Genomic DNA, 19,788 nt, shown 5'->3' on the forward strand with positions numbered 1-19,788 from the left:
CTGACTTTTAAATTGATACAATGACTTAAATGATCTTTTAAAATATTCTATTTATCTGGTGGCGTTAAGCAATGTTTTCGTACGTTTCGATTTTTTTTTCAATCATAGTATTATTTGTTTGTGAAATAAATGCGTCTTATTATTGAGATATTGTTTAAGGCTTGATCTTCAAGCTCTAAAACATTTTTTTTTTCCATGGAGAGTAGATATACCTTTCTTAATTTTCGAAGTAAGAACTTGGGATTAGAAATATTGAGACAATGTGACTGGTGCAAGATGGAAGATAAATTATCACTTGTTCAATATGCATATTACCCATTACCGACCTGCACGTTCTAGACTGAAATGGGTGACAACATTTTCCCGTTCATGAGCAGGGTTCTTACAGTATACCTAAAGATCGGTTATAACATATACAGTGTTTTTTCTTACTGGTCTGGTGCTTCTGCATTTTCACTTTTGTTACCATTTTGAACAATACCCGAGGGAGGATTTCGTACTAAATGACTGCTTATATAAAGCTTTATAATTAAGGCACACGCTTTTTCAATGAAATAGATTAGGTAAAAAGCCTATTCTTAATTGTTTCTAAAACATAAAGTCTGTCAGTAATTAAGTTTCAATGTTTTCGTAAGGAATATCGCAATGATTTCCTAATATATTGAAACTTCCTTTTTTCTTTGTTGTCGTATGTACACAAAATGTCAATATTTCAAATATAATCATTTAATATTAGAGGCCATATAACGGATTGTCTGTCACAAAAGAACCGCCATTATTCTGTCAGTGCGTACGCAATTCACGGACTGGACGCAATACCGTCTGAAATCGTGGACGGATAGCTCAGTGGTTTGCACACTGGCCTTCCAATCCTGGTCGGGGGTTCGATCCCCGGCAGCTACTCGGGAATTTTCAGAAACGCTTTTCAGTGTTTCCCACCCAACTAGAGGTGTACTGGTCAGGAACCCAGGCAATCCTTGAGTGTATCAGTGCTATACACTGGGCACGTTAAAGAACCAGGTTGTCTATTCGCAACGAGCTAGGCTAAGTTAGCCGGACAAGCCTGTATCTGATTTCTGATCTCTCTGTAATGGGGGCTTTGTCTCACTCTGTCCCTCTGGTCAGATCGCTCTGTGTCTGACCTAGTAGAGGATGAATTATGCGCCCTGCATATGTGGCTGCATTTGGACTATGTAAAACGCCTTTGAACGTGAAATTGATCATGAAAAGGGCGCTATATAAATATTGTATAATATATATACATGTATAATATAATATTCTTTATTTGATAAGAGATGCGACAGTTTGTTCGGTTTGTCTTGAACCCAACAAAATAACACTGTCAATCATTTTACTAAACTACTGAAATTGGGGATGATTTCCAGACACTTTCAATAAAACATTTTAATTTTAATGTATTTTGGTTTGGGTTTCTTGTGTGCTTGTGTCTCATTACTGAAATATATAATTGCACTGAAAAAACAAAGGTTGTCCACGAAAGCATTTATTGTCGATCTCGCGGTAATTTCCTATTAGCATGAAACACAGAAGATATTTTTTGTTGTTTGTGCAGAATTTGAAACTGCTAACACACGGTTTTGCGTTTGGTTTAATAGATAACACTAGCGCCATCAGTACAGAAGCACTGGAAAGAAGTGCCGTCGCGCTCTATTTATGGAATTTCACCGAGGTAGGACTGTAGTAAATAAATTTGATATATGTTCTTTACAAAATAAAATAGAAAAAGTGGAAATTCCACTGGTTGCTCAACACGACAAAAATGAAAACATTTTCTTTGTGCTGTCACACATGGGTAGGCCCATTTTGAAAAAGAGAATCTATACAAATATGTTCATAATGAGTCCACAAAATTACTAAGATCACTTGGGGTCATGTATCTTCTAAGAGAGATTATTTCATCTGATAGGTTAACCTTATGCAACATCTCCCAAACTGACAGCTACAATATCACATATGTAATATTATAACTTTATACAACTTTAGATAAAAATATCTGTCACCGACTGTCATACATATGGAATAAAGCCCGTGTCAAGATCATAGGCAATCTCCTGCGCATTTGTCTCCCCTTAGAGTGAGACGTAAACATTAAAAAGCTTTTAATGTATATTTTTTATCATTTGATTAGGCTTGGTGAATGACTTACATGTTTACTCAACAAGAACTAACTTCCTCCACATATTTCTCTGGAAAAGTGCACGGACGTTCGAAGTTCAGTAAAATGTCTAATTCAAAGTAGTTAATGATTTCTGCAATGCGCCTCTCTTCGAAGAACGCCAGGCGGATAGAGGGGGATAGAGGGAGCTTCCAGGGTATGTAAAATATCACCTTATGACATCATGGTAGTTTGACGACTTTATCTATTTTTCTTTATTAGTCTAAGAGATTAAATTCTAGTCATTAAATACAACTTAGAAGCGGAACTGTGATAAACAAGCCATGATATCTTCATATTTTATGGTACGCCATTCTTAGTAGTCTATCAATTCAGTCGTTTATACGATGAAAACGAATCAAATATCGGTGTAATGACACTACATTATGAGATAACCGACCTTAAGAGATCTGTTCCATAATATCTGCAAATGACTGGCATAAAACAGATCTATTTTATAGAATGTGGCCAGATGTAAACAAAATTCTTATATTTTTTACTTTTAGTTTACGCTGAATCTAGGATGACTGACCATTCTAATTTGACTGATTTTTAGCATCTCGGGTAGGTTTTAAGACAAAAAGCTAGAATTTTCGATTTTACGCAACAATTATTCATTGGTTGGAATCATTAGTTCTACAAACATCAGAAATAGCCAATTGAATGTTAATATAGCTACCTCTGAAGCCAGGGGGTTAAGATCCCTGACTCCAATTGCTTGCCCTTCACCGATATTGGTCCAAAACCTTGCTTGAGTCGTAAAATGTGCCGTGTGAAGAAACCATCCAGATGGATTGCAGAAGGTCGGTGGTTGAACCCAGGTGCCCGTTCTTGAAAAAATAATGGACAGAGGGAAACATTGGATCTTCCTCCGCCGTCAGAACTTTCTATTATTTCGGCGAGACTGTAGACCCAAAGCAGAATGACTATACATGTTTATAGAAGACATCTATTCCATTTACTCACCTCACTCAAATGATTATATTTTTACTTTGAATCTATCATTTTTTTTATAATTTATATAACATTGTGTTGCCAATGAATTGCTCTATAATGTGCCGAAAACCGCATCTAAAAATAACAAGCGATTACGGAACTACATACAGAGTAACATTACGTATGTAGACGAATGCTTGAAAGGACCGTATTTCGCACTCAAGCTTATTCGTCTAGAAACAGAAAAGGAGTGCATGTTAAGGGTATTGACTTCTCACAGTTTATCAAACTTGTAAAGAATATGATTTAAAATTCTAGAAGTTTAACCTTTATTTGACGTTTGTTGGTAGATTTATGTGTGGTGTTTAATTCACAGTCAAGCTTACACCTCAGGTTTAGAAGCGTCATTCCTTACATCAACCAACTATCTAATACTGCCGCATCTAAATCGAGGTGTAAGCTTTGTGTAGTTGTAATACTTAATATATATTTTCTGGAAAATGTAGGTTCCTTTAGGTTTCATTAAAAGCTTAGGTCGTGACAAACTGGGTCTCAGTAGACTAACTAAACATGAAATCTCGTTTATAACAATTCGTAACTGTATATAAATATACCGGCGATGAGTGGGCATGGTTATTCACCATTGTACCAATTACTTGTCTAATTGTTTTATTACCAGTTTCAATAAACATCTAATCCAAAAGAAACCAAAACGCATCACAAGTCCATAAGATGTATTTGTTATTTTTTTTTATAGAAAAATTCTATTGATTCATTAAATGCAAGATAACTAGTCTTTTTTCTTGCAAATGCTGTCTCCATTATAACTACCAGTTGTATAAAGGGTAGAAAATCTAGTGTTTACATTCTAATATTTTTAACATTTATTTCTTAGTTTTCTTGATGAACAAAGAAAACTACATATTAACATTACAATTCGCATATGCTTTAGAGCAATACCCTTGTACATGATATACATGTTTTTAAAGGCACAGTCGAACAAAGTAAACTACATATTAACATTACAATTCGCATATGCTTTAAAGCAATACCCTTGTACATGATATACATGTTTTTAATGGCATGAGGTCTAAAGAAGAGAAATACTTTTTGTAGTACACATGTCCACTAAAACTTCCACACCCTCAGCTACGATTACAAAATACAAAACTCTCACAGGAGAAAATCTAGCATATACAATACAGAAGCATATCTTGAGTGAAAACATGCATATCACTTTGAGTATTCACTGTTTGATCACGCCAAAACATTGAGAATATCCGGTGTGAAGAAAGTGAACTTGAAATTGTTTCTATTTTAGATAACACAGTAATCAAAGTCAGAAATTGGACAGATTTGCTTTATCCAAAGAAATACATCTCTACGAACCAGGATTGCCACACAAATTCAAGGACAAAGGATCAGAAAGTATGAGATCACTGAGTCAGAGCAAGTACGGGAATACTATTTACACCCGCTACACGACACTTAAGAATATTTTTTCTTTCGTTTTAACTTTATTTTTGAACTTTTTTCCGTTTTTAATGATAAATAACTTTGAACGGAACCTTTTTTTAAAAGTAAGATATCTTGAGGTGCTTGCTATAATACAGATATAATTTTGTAAGAATTTTACCAAACTGTTTTTGATATTATCGTTTATATTGTATTACTTTGAAACATGGCCACTCAAACAGGGAACGTTTGAAAGACCCTGTTTGAAGTAATGCTGTAAGCTCTTTGAAGTTTTAATTTAAGTCCTGGATCTATGTATCATTTGAAATGGGATATTACTTTGATAACCAGTTTAAGGAAGTGACTTCAGGGTTTGTGCTAAAATTATATTTCTCTTCAATTAAATGTTTGTCACATTATTAACATCTGAACATAAGGTTTTGTTTCTGAACTATTTTACGAATGTTAAATCTAGAAAAAAAACCGCATGAGTCGGGAATCAACCCATCCTGCCTCGGTATTAAACTGTTTTCCATCATTTCGACGGAGGAATTCGTACTGAATGATTGTTTATATATAACGCTTTATAGTTAAAGCAAACGCTTTCAGACAAATTTTTATTTTTATTGTTGTTTGCGCAGACATAAAATACGTAAATAACGTGTTATAAATTTTTTTATTATTAGAGGCCATATAAGGGATTGTCTGGCGCAAAAGAACAGCCATCACTTGCCCCTCATCGATGTGGGTTCGAGCCTCACTCGGGGCGTTGAATTCTTCATGTGAGGAAGCCATCCAGCTGGCTTACGGAAGGTCGATGGTTCTACCCAGGTGCCCGCTCGTGATGAAATAATGCACGGAGGGGCACCTGGGGTCTTCCTCCACCATTAAAGCTGGAAAGTCGCCATATGACCTATCATGTGTCGGTGCGACGTTAAATCCAACAACAACAAAAGAACAGCCATCATTCTGTCAGTGCGTGAACATTTTAAGGATTGCACGCCAGACTGTCTGAAGTTATTATATTTAATATGGGGCACGATAGTTTTGTGTTTGATTTGTCTTGAACCCAAGATAGAAACAATGTAAATCGTTTCTCTAAACGTGTTATCAATTTTTTTTATTATTAGAGGCCATATAAGGGATTGTCTGGCGCAAAAGAACAGCCATCATTCTGTCAGTGCGTGAACATTTTAAGGATTGCACGCCAGACTGTCTGAAGTCATTATATTTAATATGGGGCACGACAGTTTTGTGTTTGATTTGTCTTGAACCCAAGATAGAAACAATGTAAATCGTTTCACTAACCTACTGAAATTGCGGATTATTTCCAGACACTTCCAATAAAATATTTTATTTTATGTCTTTTGATTTTGTTTCTTATGTGCTTTTACCTCATTACTGACAGATACAGTTGTACTGAAAAGACAAAGGATGTCCACTGAAGCACTTGTTGTTCTCGCGGTAATTCCCTGTTAGCATAAAATACAGGAGAGGGTATTTTTATTGTTGTTTGCGCAGAATGTGAACACGCTAATCTAAAGTTTGCGTTTGGTGCCTTGAATAGATTACACTAGCGCTTTCAGTACAGAAGCACTGACGAAAGTAGTGCCATCGCACTCTATTTATAGAATGTCTCCGAGGTAGGAAAATAGTAAATAAAATTGATTGATATATTAGCCGAACCATGAGAAAACCAACACAGTGCATTTGCGACCAGCATGGATTCAGACCAGCCTGCGCATCCGCGCAGTCTGGTCAGGAGCCATACTGTTCGATAACGGTTTCGCTAAATGCAATCGGGTTTGAAAGGCTCGAATATTCGAGTTTAATTTATGTCACGGTATAGAACTTGCATATTAAAACGGGGAGAATGTGTGTAGGCGGCCGGATAGCTCAGTCGGTAGAGCATTGGAACGGTATTCCGAGGCCCCGGGTTCGAGTCCCGGTCAGGCTGCACATTTTTCTCTTCCTGTGATATTTGGCGCCCAACATGGGAGCGTGACGGCATTACACTGGTTAGACGCCTGTAAATGCTTTTATATAAAAGTACCCGCTGAAATTCAAGGACGAATTTCAAAATGGTAGGAAAATATGTCAGGGTATACTATAGAACTTGAATATTAAAACAATGAGAAAATATGTAGGCGGCCGGATAGTTCAGTCGGTAGATCATCAGAACGGTATTCCGAGGCCCCGGGTTCGAGTCCCAGTCTGCCTGCACATTTTTCTCACCCTGTGACATTTGGCGCCCAATGACGTGACGGCATTGCACTGGTTAGTCTCCGATGCCTGTAATTGCTTAGATATATAGTACCCGCTAAAATTCGAGGTGCAATGCGGTCACGGTCCCAAGTTGGGCGGCAGTTGTCATGGCCTACTTCCAGCCGGTAGAGCTAATAACTGCTCATTACAACATCACTGGTGGCTATAGCCTCAGCCTTAAAACATGGCAACGAATTTATAGTTGATTGTATGTGTGGACGTGGGTCCTTTTGGACTGGCGTGACACTACAACTGTAAGACAATATCCAAGATATATATTTATTTATTTACTACAATATGTGTAACAGATGTAAATAACGTAGCGATTACTACAGTATAACAAAGGCGAATGCAATTCTGAACAATCATGATGAAAGTACATGTATATGAGAATGAAACAATGATTCCTTTTAATAAATTACTGATAAACTATGAAAATATATTACAGTACATATTTATAATGAATGAGTAAAATATCTAACTAACCTGTAAGACAATATCCAAGATATATATTTATTTGTTTACTACAATATATGTAACAGATGCAAATAACGTAGCGATTATTGTTCGTAAGTATTGACCTGGCACTCATGAATATTCCGTATGTTTTCGTAAATTAATTTTCGGTGTCCGAACCCAAACAACTATATAACTATTGAAAAGCTAATTATATACCGTCATGTTTCATGTGCAGATATAGCTGTGCGGACAAAGCGTTTTGCCACTAAACTCAGGGTTGAGTGTTCAAGTCCTCTGTCTGGCCAAATTGTTTTTGTTTTCTATTTTATCTGCAAAATTAACAGACGGAAAACGTGTCACACTTATCATGATTTATCAACGAAATACACTACTATCCAACAACATTCTTCTACGCACAGAAATCCGTCCTACGAAATGTTGTTTAAAATCATCAGGACCGGACAAGTATTCGTTCATTCAACGGACAATTCAAAGAACTGTTGTTAACGACACAAAATGAAATGTTTCATAAAATGATGTAATAAAGAATATACAAATACAAACACTCGGAGTTATATTTAGAATAAAAATGGTTAGAAATGGTTCGAACCCATGGTAACATGTTCTCAATTCGGAGAGCTTACCACTACACCACTGTGCCTTTGGTTATCTCAATTATTTATTTTGATAAATCTAGATATTTCCAGGATACAAATAGCGCGTAAAATAACGTAAACGCCCGAAAATATTGGCGAAAATTAATGAGTGCCAGGTCAATACTTACAGACAATACTACAGTATAGTAGACGCAACTTGACCGCGATGGTTGACCTTAGGCTGATTATTCATATCGATTATTTCATTATGGTAATCAAGGGTGCTTAGGGTAGCCATGTATATTTATATTGAATATGTGTGTATACATTGCAGTATCAAAGTATATATACTTACATTTGATCAGTTAAAACTTTCAAATACACTAATTTATATTTACATAAATTTATATTTCCTTCTTTTCGTGCAGCTCGTGTTTTACGTACACTCCTTTTCAATAATAGGTTGTGCCTCATTATGTATTATAATGCAAAGGTCAACCATCGGGGTCAAGTTGCGTCCACTATATAACGAAGGCGAATGCAATGAAGCGTTGCATTCATCATAAACGCTACGGGTCACAGGTTAGTAAGATATTAGTGTACTATAATGGGGCATGTAGATTATATCTGATACAGGTACGAATAGAGTATTGGGTCGTTGTCGGCGGTTATGGGGAGGATTGTATTTGATTAATTTCCTTGGACCAGTAATGTATTTGAATGAAATGGTAATGGAATTAAAAACAATATGTCTGATTAATTAATTATGTTTTATCGTATACTTTATTCAAATCATAAATTGATATACAAATTAGCATGAGATTATTTGCCCTACGACATTTACACAACAATTATTCATTGGTTGGAATACTTAGTCCTACGAACATCAGAAATAGCCGATTCAAAGTAAAAACAGGTACCTCCGTAGCCAAGAGGTTGAGGGTACTGACTCCGATTGCTTGCTCTTCATCGATGTGAATCCAAAACCTTATTTGGGTCATAGAATTTGCCATGTGGAGAAGCCATCGAGATGAATTTTGGAATGTCGGTGGTTCAACCCGGGGTCCGTTCTTGATGAAATAATGGCCATAGGAGAACATTGAAACTTCCTCCACCTTCAAACTGGAAAAGTCTCCATATGACCTAAATTATTTCGGCGAGACTTTAGACCAAAAGCAGAATGACATCTACTGCTTTTATTCATTTAATCTTCCCGGATAACAGCACGAAACGGGAACTGGCCAAAGTCTTGTTTGTACTTCCATTCAAGTAAGTTCAAAACTTTATTTTTGGGAGAACAGTTATAAAACGATGAATATCAGTGGACCCAGGACATAAATATAAGTTTCCATAGTTTGATGTTCCATCAATTGCGTTGAACTTTTATTTTGCATCTTTCGAATACGGGACAAGTTTAATTCATTCATATGTGATACACACTAAATCTGTCAATGTTTCATCGATCAGTTTAGGTCAATCTCAGATTGTATTGTCTGAAATCGTAGTATGTAATATGCAAAGAATACACAGAGTACTGACTACTGTTTTCAAGGTGGATACACAGCAATTACAAAGGGACTTCATAAACAAAAACTCGCTTGAACCATTTTAAAAACGCAGAAATAACAAATTTAACAGATATTTTAACAGAAAAAGCATGATTTGTTTTTCGAGATATATGACAGAATATCCGATGTAAGAAAATGCAGAAATTTGACAGAATAGAGTTTTTGATTTTTCAACTTTAAAACTGTCTGTGAAGTTAAATATAAGAACTCTTTTCAAGTTGTTTGTGACAGACATAATGTCAATCTTTAACGATATCGTCTCCACTTGCCACAAACATTTTTATCAAGAATTTTATTTATTTATTTCATCATTTGACGTTATTTTAACATTTTAAGGATTGACATTGCCTTCTGCATTTTACTATGATTTTAGTCTAACTAGGTTGATAAATGGAAATATAAACTCGAAAATAAGAACATTATGTTTAAGGACGTATGCTAGAATTTGGTGCGAAAATTTTCCCAATAACAGAATTTCTTCAAACTTTGGATATTGAAGGACAGTCATCTAAGAAACAAAAAAAATGCAATAAAAACCATAGGTCACCGGTATCGAAAAAGAGTTATCTGCCCTTGAAAATGGCATTTCCCCCAAAAATGACGTTTTCAAGGGCAGATAACTCTTTTTCGAATCCGGTGACCTATGATTTGTATTGCATTTTTTTGTTTCTTAGATGATTGTCCTTCAATATCCAAAGTTTAAAGAAATTCTGTTATTGGAAAAATTTTCGCCCATCTCATATACAGGGAATTCTAGCGTACACCTTTAATTTCTTTTTCATAGTCACACGCGGCAGCGAACAATGCAGCGCTATGGGACAACAATCGATGCTTGGGGTATGGTATAATGTACCTAATATGTTTAATAATTTATCTAATAAAATACAAGATAAAATAATCTTTTATTATAGCGACATGTGTATAGCATCGATATTTACATATAAAATATTACAAATTGTAAACACCCAGCCCAACAGGCCTATATGTAACCTTCAACAATATTTCACGGATACACGCACTAAAATAATACAATAGTGAACATGGACATTTTAAATTTAAAGTGCTTAAAAATTGTTAAGCTATTTCGTTATTCATATATATTTGATATAATAATGTAATGATATCAGTTAAAGAAAGCAGGGTATCAATGTTATTGTTTGCATGTCTTTACCAACTATGATTTACACAAGATATCTAATAAGTATATAGATCTATTAACATAATATTTTGCTATATTCTGAAAACATCTCTGTATGTTTCGTGAAGAGTATTACAATATATTCTAATTATTCTCAAGTTAAAGGTTTAAAAGGATGTACTTTAGGTTAGATATTAACAAACTCGATACAGAACCATTAATCATGCTACTCCTTGAATACATTTATAATACGTGAACACTGTATTCATTTACAACCTCTTCTTTACATACAAAACAATAAACATGGCAACATAAACAGGAATCTGTAAATGCATTGCAGAATTCTGTTAACTGAGATGTATCAAAACAAGTGCAATGTGCAAATATTAAGGAAAAACCTTATGTATAAATTCAAAGTAACAGAAAATCTACTCATATAGCACGCTTTTTCTTATCGTGAAAACTCTAACAACAACAAACTTTGCGCTTTTTATATATGCGGCTGTGTAACTTGAATTAGACTTTAAGTAAACACAGTTTAAATTTACATATAACTTGTGCAAACATGTAAACACAAACCGCCAAAACAAGAGTTACGAGTTTCTGGTTCTGTTTGAATGTATCCGCATTTTCTATTTGAAATTACAAGCCTTTTCCTCTAGAACTCTTAAAGTCTAGGAATTTGGACTCATGCTCCGTAAGTCTAAAATCAAATCTAAAACCATGCCTGCCCTATAACTCTAGAGTCTAGAGTTAGGTTATAAAATTTATAGTTAAATCCATGCTGTGAATTACTGAATCTAAAGTCATGCGTTAGATTCATGCATTAGAAATATAGGGAGTAGAACTATGCTAAAAAAAATATAGAACCATGTATGTCTACAAAGTTAACAAAGTGTCAAACATTTCAATTACAACCGATTTCTTGATACTCGCATCAGTCTTAATATCGGTCATAGTGTTTCTCATCTGAAGTAGCAAAAACTACAAAATGTCAATTTGCAGGGAAAGCAATTTTGCGGTATCTCAAATTCAGTTTAGCAATTTGTCATAAATATCTAATTTCCTGCATGTGTTTGTCAATGTGCTTTTATTAAGTGCCCCTGGTAAAGACCTCTCACTGTCAGAAACATGTGAAATATGGAATATATTTTCATGGGAAAATACTGTTATAGAATATTGTGTAAAATTACTTTTATTAAAGATAGCTGATTAGAGTGATGAAAAAGTATCATTTATCAAACAGATTAATTCTAGTGTAAAATACTTTCTAAATCACAGGTTGAGTTGAATCTCCAGAAAGCTTATATGTAATCATCTTATCTAAAAGAAGAACCCTTAGAAGCAAGTCTTGTTATATACGTCTGTAATATAGTCAAGGTGTCTCTCAAGATTTGACGAAGTTTGTTATCATACCTGGGTTTGATCACCATTTTTCATGATAGACACGTTCAAAGGTGCTTTTTATACAAAAGCTTCCATTTACGGTGCCAAATTCATCCTCTTTCAGTACAGACACAGAGCAATCTTGACCAGAGGAAGCCCCCAGAGCAGACATTGAGGAATTTTAAGATGCAGGCATGTTCATAAAAGACTGAATCAGATATTTTACATGGTGTCGTAACACTGTACATAATATACGATATAGACACTATTACAGTTAAACAGATGTGATACAAAGCTAAAAAGCCTTGTGCTGTATTAGCATTACGAACAGAGTATTTTTTGTCCCTACAATGTTGCTCTATTGTCACTTTTTTCAGTTTGCAAAATAAACATTGCAAAAATATTTCCCCTAGATATTGATTATAATATTTAGCCAGAGTATTTTGTACTTGCACCGTGTCTCGCAAGTTGAAGAAATCACTTACCTTTCCCGATATGATTTGCCTGATATCATTTTTGCTGGTAGTATTTTAATTGTTGGCCGGCATATCTAACTTTTATCCCGACAACATGAAATGTTGAGCACTGCATCAACTTGTCTGATTATTCGACTGCATGAATACTGCATTTTAGTAACACTATTTATAAATTCATGAGCAAAAATAATTATTCAAGTGATCACGGAAATATCTTTTAACAAATAATATATAATGAAAAAATATGCCAAAATATGCAAATCATTAAAATAAATGCGGCATTTTTATTATTTTTCTTGGTGTGCTTTAAACTAGATGACACGCTTGTTTTCGGAAGTATTTGTCGCAAAACTCACTTAAATTTCTAATAACGTAAATAATGGACAACGCTTCAAACCGTTTAAAATTCATGCAAAAGAACAGTACAATATATTTCTTCTTAAAGGTCCAATACTAAGGAAGGTGAACATTTTAATTTCTTTTAAAAAGCACTGAAACTATTTCATTTTATTGGAAAATGAAAGTTGGTATGTAGAAATTCGAAATAAATCGCAGTATATGTACAATTATTTTTCTATGAAGTATGAAGAAAGTTACAAAGACCTGGGGGGGGGGGGGGGGGGTCATTCTGTCGATTCATTGAAATTGCAACATAATACACATACATTTCTTTGAGTTCCAAAGACCTTCTGTAAATTTTGACCTGCCAATCTTCATTATTTAGTGTCTTGCAGAAGTCTATGCACTGGCTATGAAAAAAATTGCCAACTCACTTTCCCTTAGTAATGGACCTTTAATGTGTATTATTTATAAAAAGTACGATTATTTATTAATTAAGTGGCTATATCAATTAAAACTTAAATATTGAAAGTAAGTCTATGTCTGCTACTACATGTACATTAGTAGGGATTGGCAATGGCAGACAAGTTTCCCAATGACTGTGTGTAGGCGAAGGCTTGAAAGGATCGTATTTCGTTCTAAAGCTTATTTGTCAACTTGCAGAAAAGGAGTGCGTGTTAAAAGTATTGACTTCTCACAGTTCATCAAACTTAGTGAAAAATTATAATTTCAGGTCTAGTTATTAATTTTAACATTATCTGACTTTACTCGATAGAATCGTGCATGTGGTAATTCATCTACAAGCTTACACCTTAGATTTAGAAGCGTATTTTTTTAATTAAATCAAAGGATTGTCCCAAAATGACGCTTCTAAATCTCAGGTGTAAGGCTTGTTAAATTGTAATTCTATTAAATAAATGTATTTCACACTTTCTGAAAAATATAGGCTATCCCTATTTCAAATTACAAGATGCCTTGACGTATCAAAGCTTCAGTAATGTCAAGTTGGATCTCAGTAGACAAACAAGTTATAACAATATAAATCTAAACCTGCAATGGGTGTGGCACAGTTAGTCGCCACTTGTCTATATATTTTATTGCTAAATCAAATAAACACGTAATCGAACAGTAACCACATCGCTTCACAGGTCCACAAGGTGTATAAATTTAATAATTCTACTTTTAGAGAAAAAAGGTTTGGTTTATTATATGCCTAATAATTGGTTTTTCTCTTGTTTTCTGAATTTAAGCTACCGGTATTATATGGTTAACTAGTATAAAGGGTAGCAAAATAATAACAGTTGATATTACTACATTTGTAGTGTTTATTTCTTAGTGTTGTTTTGATACCATTAACGGAATTATATATAAACCAAAAACAGATTAACATTACAGTTCTCATATACATTAAAGCAATACCTCCGTGCAATTGAGCTGCGCCATGAGAAAACCAACATAGTGGCTTTGCGACCAGCATGGATCCAGACCAGCCTGCGCATCCATGCCGTTCGCTTTCAAAGCATATAGCAATTATAGAAACCGTTAGCGAACAGCATGGATCCTGACCAGACTGCGCGGATGCGCAAGCTGGGTTGGATCCATGCTGGTCGCAAAGCCACTATGTTGGTTTTCTCATGGCGTGGCTCACATGATGTACATGTTGTTTATTGCAGGAAGATACGAAATCAACAGAAGAGATTATGTTGAATATATCATATATATAACATACTATAATCAATTGTAAAAGCAGAAATTTTCGCGAGGGTTTAATTTTCCTATATTCGCGAGGCCCTACATTTCGCGAAAATTAATCCTCGTGTAAATATTCACCATTTTTATAATTCAAATTCAAGGATTGTACAGTTTTTGCAATTTCGCGAAGATAATCTTCTACAATATTTTATTTATCTGTTCGATAACCGATGTTTTAGTATTTTTCGATTATTTCCATGTTTGTGTAGAAGATGTGCTGTATTATGATGATACCTTTAAGATTTTTTTTCAGGAGCTAAAACAAAATTTCATTGAGTTTAGATATACCTTTCTTTGACTTTCGTTTTGAGAACTAGTGTTTATAAAGTACCAAGGAAAGGCTTTATTCATAAAATTTTATGAGAGTTTCCACACTTTTGAAAAAATTGCTTTTTCCATTCAAAAGGGGTGTTAGGTTCTAGATTGTCAAAGAAGACTTACTAAAGTTTTTGGCAAAAAACACAAAAAAAAAAACAACAACAAAAATACTAGAGAACATATGGACCTGAGGCAGCCACACTGTTTGAACTGTGTACAATGCGATCAGTGTATAATTTAAAAGTTCAGTATATGCAATAGGTAAAGGTCAAGGTTACTTCGAGATTGAAAGAACAACAACAACAAAAAAAGCAAAACAAACCGACACTGGATGAATTATTACAGAACTCTTAAAGGCTTAAAACTATCGATCGACTTGTGGTAGTTACTATTTTGGTCTTGTTTTGACACCATTAGGTCAAAAGGAATGTCATGAACTTAAAAGGCTATGTGTACAGCGATATTCATATTGAACGTGCGTGTCATATAATTCTGTAAAAAATATAGCTAGCAGTTCACAAGGAAATTCGAAAGGCTGAATAAATCCCGTATTTTATCTTCCAAAATCCCGTATTTTGCCTTCCGTATTGTATGTTGCCGGACTACTTTCATTAATATTCATGAGCTGACACAGTTGTATAAATAGCGCACATAAAGCATCACTCATTTCATTTTAACATCAGTAAACATTTAAGATTTCGTTCGATTACAAATAAACAAAAATAAAGTTAGATGTATATAATAAAAGGGTCATTACAGCAGTAGCTCTCGTGGATTTTGCAAGGACGGATCACACTCGGCGCATGCGCGCCTCGTGAGATCCGATCTGGCAAAAGCCACTTTAGCCGAATACAGCATCCTAGATCGAGATACTGTTATAATAACCCAATTATCTCCGACTTGCTTTCATGCAGGAACATTGCTTCGTAACTAATTTTAAGACAAAATCTGAAATGTTAGAATTATGCTGTCTCCTCATATTGGATTACCTGTTAATATATTATAATAGGATGTTTTCAAATAATTCAACTCAGATGATTTTTCTCTCTTTCATACATCAAAATTTTCGATTTAAAATGACCTTTCGTTAACAATCGAGGACAAATCATTATCACACAAACTAACACATCCATACACTCAGCAACAAGCCCAAAATACAATTTGAGCCGCACCATGCGATAACCAGCAATAGTGCATTTGCCACCAGCTTGGATCCAGACCAGCCTGCGCATCTGCGCTGTCTGGTCAGGATCCATACTGTTCGCTAAAGGTTTCTCTAATTGCAGCTGGGTTTGAAAGAGAACTGTCTGGATCCATGCTGGTCGCAAATGCACTTATTGCACCAATATTGGTTTTCTCATTGTGCGGCTCAATTATATCACACAGGAGAAAATATAGCTTATTAATGCAACACCAGAAGCACATCATGAGCGAAATCATACATATTATCGTAAATATTCCCTTTCTGATCACGCTAAAACATGACTGAGTAGAATTCTGTCTAGCTGTTCATCGACAATATCCATTTATCAAAGAACTATTTAAAACATTACTTGGAAACAGGATTGCCACACAAATAAGCTTTTAAACTTGCACTCTTATCCAGATTTGTCTTGGCTTTATTTAGGGTGGTATCCTCAGTACAATTTTTTTTTATTTTCTCACCTGTCACAAAGTGATCAGGTGAGCTATTGTGACCGCTTGATGTCCGTCGTGCGTCGTCAGTCGTCCGTCGTCAGTCGTGCGTCAACAATTTCTAAAAAAATCTTCTTCTTGAAAACCACAGGGCAGAATTACACCAAACTTCACAGAAATGATCCTTGGGTGGCCCCCTTTCAAAATTGTTCAAAGAATTAAATTCCATGCAGAACTCTGGTTGCCATGGCAACCGAAATGAAAAACTTTAAAACTCCTCTTGTCCAAAACCACAGGGCCTAGGGCTTTGATATCTGGTGTGTAGCATCACCTAGTGGTCCTCTACCAAAATTGTTCAAATTATCCCCCTAGGGTAAAATATGGCCCCACCCTGGGGGTCACATGGTTTATAAAGACTTATATAGGGAAAACTTTGAAAATCTTCTTGTACAAAACCACAGGGCCTAGGGCTTTGATATTTGGTATGTAGCATCATCTAGTGGTCCTCTACCAAGATTGTTCAAATTATCTCCCTAGGGTCAAATATGGCCCCGCCCCGGGGGTCACATGGTTTATATAGACTTATATAGGGAAAATTTTGAAAATCTTCTAGTACAAAACCACATGGCCAAGGGCTTTGATATTTGGTATGTAGCATCATCTAGTGGTCCTCTACCAAGATTGTTCAAATTATTCCCCTAGGATCAAATATGGCCCCTCCCCGGGGGTCCCAAGTTTTACATAGACTTATATAGGAAAAAAAGTTTAAACATCTTCTTGTCTGAAACCACAACACTTAGACCTTTGATATTTGGTTTGTAGCATTGTCTTACGGTCCTCAACCAAAATTGTTCAAATTGTACCCCTTGGGTGAAAAAAGGCCCTGCCCTGGGGGTCCCAAGTTTTATATAGACTTATATAGGAAAAAGCTTTAAAAATCTAGTTGTCTGAAAACATACGACCTAGGCTTTTGATATTTGGTATGATGCATTGTCTAGTAGTCCTCTACCAAAATTGTTCAAATTATGCCCCTGGGGTTAAAAGAGGTCCCGACATGGGGTCACTTATGTGAGTTATATAGGAAAAATACTTAAAAAATCATCTGATCCTGTTTCCAAGACTGTTTAATTATGATTACCTGATGACCCCAAGTAATATGATGTCACTTGACAGTGACTGCTATGACCTATCTGTTTAAGATACAGCTTGAAATTGATGACATACCATTTTGCACATATCGTTAAAATGAATTTCATTGACCATGAATGTGACCTACTGACTTACTTAATATTTTATCATCAGTTTGACATTTGAAACATGTAGCTCATATTACTCAGGTGAGCGATCCAGGGTCATCATGACCCTCTTGTTTTATTAAGTAATGAGGCTGAAAATATTCACATTTATGAAGAACTTGCGGCATTTTTTGACCGTTTAGTTGAATTATAAGTTTCAGACTCAGACGTTTTTAGTGTATAAAGTGTCTAAATGTTACTGCAAATGGAACGTCAAAAACCCAAATCATTTATTGCTCATTTGTAATTATTAAACGACAGGTAGACAAATGAATTAAGCAAGTTCGAAAAGTGTTTTCTTATTCCTGCATTTCATGGTTAAATATATATTTTTTCGCGGTATTTATTTTTCCAGTTAACAAATTAAAGAAGAATTTTATGCTCTTTATATTCTAAGATAGACAATAGTTGACATGCGGACCGGTAAGAGAGCAGCATTAAGACGTCAAATTGCCGCATGAGTTCCAGTTCATTATTACTCGATGATTACATAAGTACCTATAAATAGTAACAATTTTGTGCCAAAAATGTTCGTTATCGTATTGCCTCATGCATTTTCATATTATCATAATCGCCCCGGGGCCATTATCGATAATGGCACAGGCGGGAAATTAACGTCGGTAAACAGAAATAACGTCATGACAATTCAGTTTTGGTTTTATCATCTTGAGCGTAACGTCGTGTATTCTTTAAGAAATGATAAGTTCCAAATCGTGGTTTGTAGTAGAATAACCCGTGTTTTGAGTTCTTATGCGTTAAAATATAGCCTTCGAGATATATTGTTTCGCATAATAACGAAAAACTAGGGTTATTCTACGATAAATCACACTCGGGGACTTATTATTTCGATTTTAATATAACATACTAGTATCAACAGTGTTAGAAAAAAAAGGTAACTGCTTTTTACGACCGTGTTATGCACCTGGATCGGATGACGTCATTGCACGCGAGTGGTTTATTGCAGAATAACCCGAAACAGATTTTGCTCTGTATGTATATAGGTTATTTGCTGGTCGCGTTAGAATCGTAAAATAAACTTATTTTCAACCCCAAATAATGCTATAAACAACATCTCAAGGCATTTTGTTTCATACAGTACATAGCCTCTTATACAAATAGAGCTAATATAGAAACTGAATAGCTGAAAGTTATTAGATTCTATACCAGTAGATGTTAGTACCCATAAAACTGACTTACTAAACTTTTCTTACTTTATTGTAGGTAAACTTGAATAAACAGTTAAATACATTTGAGAACGGTGCCTTTGAATAATGATATGGCCTTGGAAGAAGATAATAGCTCTTGGGCTATTATCACCTTGCCAGGGACATTATCACTCAAAGGTACCGCTCTCCCATTTATTAACCTATACATATTGAAGCCAAGCATAATTTTTACCCAAATATTTCAAAGAGCATGCAAGAGGCCTTCTTGTGGTCTTCTTCTTCTTGTCAACTAATTTATCACGGTTCATCATTCAGATGTTTAGATATTTAAAAAATAATATATCTCATCCAGTGATTTGTCGCTGACTAAAATCATTGTTTGGACCAAATTGATGTCGCGACATGATTTTTAATAAGTTTTCTAGTCTGAGCTCGTTATTGTCATATATCGTATATTTTCACTATAATTTAAATAGTATTCCCTTTATATTCTATATAAAACTGACATTTTTAAAGGGATACCAAACATAGCTAGACCCATTTCAGAGAACAAATCCTTACCACATTTTCAAGAGTTATGATAAAACTGATATAAAATGAAGAGAAAAGTAAGGGTCATGTATCTTCTAAGACAAATTTCTCTTGTCATATTTGCTTACTGTAAAGTCACATAAAAATCACACTGCTGTGACTTGGAAGTACTACTCATATTAAAAATGAGTTTTACATCACCAAATACAACTTCCTCTCCCATTTTTTTCCAACCAAAATGTCAAAAATGCATCCACAATGAAATTTAAACAGAAACCAGCTTTAATTTAGACCTCT

Source organism: Mercenaria mercenaria, chromosome 7 (genome assembly GCF_021730395.1).
Source record: "Mercenaria mercenaria strain notata chromosome 7, MADL_Memer_1, whole genome shotgun sequence".
NCBI classification, from domain to species: domain Eukaryota; kingdom Metazoa; phylum Mollusca; class Bivalvia; order Venerida; family Veneridae; genus Mercenaria; species Mercenaria mercenaria.